We start from the raw sequence: 4146 nt of genomic DNA on the forward strand, positions 1-4146 counted from the left end.
AAGAGAAATCACCCCCTAGAGGGGAATGCCTTGCCGCAGTCCCTTCTCCATTCTTCTCTTGGGATCATGGGCATGCATGCACATGTGCCTGGCATGAATTTCAAGCCAGCAGGCCCTAGACTCGAACTGTGGTTGGCCATGTGGGAGTCCAGCAACATAACCACTGCACTGTCTGCTGGCACCTCTCCTTTAAGGGGTTATGCTTGGTATACTGGAACATTGAAATACTGGTACCATAGTTCAGTGGGGCAACAGGACCGTAAAGATGGCTCTCCAGAGAAATGAGAGAAGCAGGGTTAATAATCAGTGTGCAACCAAAGCATGTTTTCAGAACTCAGGAGGAATTGGCATTCCTTCGGCTTGGACCAGCAGTGTCTGCCTGGGAACCAGCTGGATGGAGAAGAAAATACTGCATAGTTTGCTTCAAGATAATCACAAACTGATAATAGAGGGAAGTTACTGAGGAACAGGCTGTAGACAACTGGCTGGCAAAACTAGACTGCCTACTTCAGCCTGATTTCTTCTCACTAAATACCTACTGCAAGCACTTTACGTATTTATTTGAGATTATTTTTTGCTAGGATGTGTGCTCTTGCTACAGACAGGCAGAAAGTTTGAAATCACTGCCTAGGAGAGATGGCCACACTGCAATCCCTCCTCCATTCTTTTCTCGGGATCTTGGGCATGCACGCACACACACACACCTGGCATGAGTTTTGTAAGCCACCAGGTCCAGGACTTGAACTGGGGTCAACTATGTGGGAGTCCAGCAACATAACTTAAGACATCTGCTGGTCCCTGGAGTACGGTCTTTAAAAAAACAAACAAGTATAACCTTTTTTTTTTTTGTATCTTTTTTTTTTTTTTTTTTTTTTTAATAAGCATGAGAGAGCATGAGACAACACCCTTAACAGGGTCTAAATGATCCATCCCCAGCCTCAGCCAGCTCCAGATCTTGGGCACACATGTGCCTAGAGGAGGATCAGGGAGGGCTCTGGATACGAACCCAGAACCATCCCATGTAGGCCACCCTCACAGTGTTGTATTATCACTGTGCCACTGTCCAGTCACAAAAGTACAGTCCTTTTAGGTAATGTCCTAGAACTTTCTTAAATAGTCAAAGAAGTGAATAAAGGGCCAGGCTAGCAAGTGGTGTGGTGGTAAAAGTGCTAGATCCCACATAGTTGACTCTGTGGTTCAAGTCCTGGGCCTGGCAACTTGAAGAACATGCCGGGTGCATGTGCACATGGGCCCAAAATCCCAAGAGGAGAATGGAAGAGAGATTACAGCATGGTCGTACCTACTCTGGGGCAATTGCTTCCTTTCCCTCTCTCTGTCTCTCTCCGGGCAATACACATGCCCAATGGCAAAAATCCTAAAAAAATAAAAATAAAATAAAAAAGAACCAGCTAGGTGGAATAGTGGTTACGGCAGCTGGACCCCAGCTGCATTTCAAGTCTTGGACCCAGTGCCTTGAAAAAACATGCATGTGCATGCCCAGAATCCTAAGTGGAGAATGAAGGCGAAAGGATTGTAATGTGGTCATCCCCCTGTGGGGTGCATTCTCTCCTCCCCACCCCCCACTCTCTGCTGAGCATACACACCCCTATAGCAAGACAAAACACAAAAAAACTACACAGGATACTTTTGCCTATCTTCCTAGATCCATGAATTTAATCAATCTCGTAAGCAATATACATATATGTTCCATTGTACAGAAATGTAAATAACAGGGCCAGCCAGTGGTGTGGTGGCGAAGGAGGCTAGATCCCCTGTGGCCAACTGTGTGATTTGAGTCCCAGATTCAACAGCTTGAAAAACGTGCTGGGTTGGGACCAGCAGTTAGCGTAATGGCTTTGTCGCTGGATTCCCATGTAGTCGACCGCGGTTCAAGTCCCAGACCCAGTGGCTTAAAACTCACGCCGGGCGTGTGTGTGTGCGTGCCCAAGATCCCGAGAGGAGAATGGAGGAGAGGGGATTGCGGCGTGGCCATCCCCCCTGGGGAGTGATTTCTCGCTTTCTGTCTCTCTGTCGAGCGCATGCGCCCTATAGCAAAAACCTCTCCAAAAAAAAAAAAAAGAGAAAGAAAAACATGCTGGGTCTGTGTGCATGTGTGTCCAGAAAGCATGACCATCCCCCATAGTGTGTGCTTTCTCACTTTATCTCCGTTTCTCTGACTCCTATGAGTGCCTGCACCCTCTAGCAAATTAAAAACAAGCAATAAAGTCTATTCAATAAAGTCTAGATAAAGAGGAGTCACTCATCACAACCTAATTCTACTTAACACCACAGAGCACTCGTTCAATATTCGGGGACGTAGCCTAGATTGTTTTCTGTGCGTTTACACACATAAAGGCGGATCTCATTTCAGAGAGTCTTTGGCCCTTTAAGATACATGAGCTCATATGTGGTATTTTATAATACTGTATAAAGAGATCTCTCTGTGTCAGTATACACACAGGTCTATTTCATTTCTTTTTTATTATTCTGACTTCGCTTGTAGGTTACTTAGATAAATTAACATTAGCTACCACAAAGCTGATATGCTAATAGACTCAGAAAACGTCCAGTATTTTTCAGCTTATTTTGGATAGGGGGCTGATAAAGTATCACTTGTGGGAGGGCTCTTGGCTTCTGAATGGAGAAAAAACTTCGAACTGTTAGATTATTTTAGGTGAGAATTTATGAGTTGCCTTTTTTGTTGTTTTGCTAGAGGGTGTGTGCGCTCACTAGAGAGAGACAGAGGGATAGAGACAAAGCAGTCCCTCTGGGGAATGGCCACGCCACAATCCCTTCTCCATTTTTCCTTCAGGATCTTGGACACACATGCACACACACCTAGTGTGTTTCACCAAGCTGCTGGATCTGGGACTCGAACTGTGTAGTTGGCCATGGTGGGATTCAGCCATCTTCACCACTCCATAGGCTGGCCCTGTGAGTTGCTTTGAAAAGTGTTTCCTCTTTTGAAATTTGTGCTAGGATGTGTTGTAAATACAATGCGGGCATCTAAAATGGCTTACTTCTGTATTTCACTTCTACTAGAAAATGTTGCCTTTGGGAAAACTAGGAAGAATTATCAGTGTGCGTGTGTGTGTGTGTGTGTGTGTGTGTGTGTGTGTGTAATCACCTGCCCCTTAAAACTCAATCTTTCTGTTAAGACCCGTCAGTAACTGCAGTAGCACCAGCTAAGCCTCTGTCTAAAATAAGTAGAATAAATCATATGGGGATAGCCAGTGATGTGATTAAGGTGGTTGGATCCCATGTGGCTGACGATGGTTCAAGTCCTAGAGCTGGCAGCTTGAAAAACACACCAGGTGCATGTGTGTGTGTGTGTGTGTGTGTGTGTGTGGTGTGTGCCCAAGATCCCAAGAGGAGACTAGAGGAGAGGGGGTTGCGATGTGGCCAACTCCCCCTCCCCCTGAAGATGTTTTCTCACTTTCTCTGGTGAGTACATGCACCATATAGCAAGCAAGCAAAGAAATCAACAGTATGGTTATTGGGAGGAAACTCAGGTGAGAGAAGGAATCCAGTTGTTTGGGGCCATGAAGGCAGAGAGCTGCCTCAGGTTTTGTTGGAAAAATCCATTGGAAAATCTGTTGGAAATGAATGAAAGGCGGCAGAGGGAAGTCCAAGGCAGTGATCTCCTTAAGCTGTAAGAGCATAGCAACATCCTGTGGCAATGTTTCCCTTGAAACCACTTTCTTAGGCTCACGTTCTGTGATTGTAGAATTCAAGTCATTTCCATTCATTGGTGTTCAGAAAAGTCTGTTACAGAATGTTCCATATTTGCCAGTTTAGCTTAAGGATGCAAGTTCCTTGCTTTTTAGGCTGAGAACATTTTTACTTCTTAAGTAATGTGTACTTCTTGGTTGTCTTAAAAAATCATTCAGGGCCAGCCAGGAGGTGGGGTAGTTAAGGCAGCTGGATCCCACATAGCTGAAAGCACGATTTGGGTCTCAGACCCCAGTGGCTTGGAAAACAAAACAAAACAAAACAAAACACATGCCAGGGGTGTGTGCGTGCATGCCCCAAATCCCGAGGCAAATGGAGAAGAGGTTGCAGTGTGGCTGTGCCCCATTGGGAGGGTGCTTTCTCCCACTCCCTTCCCTCTCTCAGTCTTTGGAGAGTGCATGCTCTCTGGTAGTT

This window comes from Tupaia chinensis, unplaced genomic scaffold, assembly GCF_000334495.1.
Source record: "Tupaia chinensis unplaced genomic scaffold, TupChi_1.0 Scaffold000422_1, whole genome shotgun sequence".
NCBI lineage: Eukaryota > Metazoa > Chordata > Mammalia > Scandentia > Tupaiidae > Tupaia > Tupaia belangeri.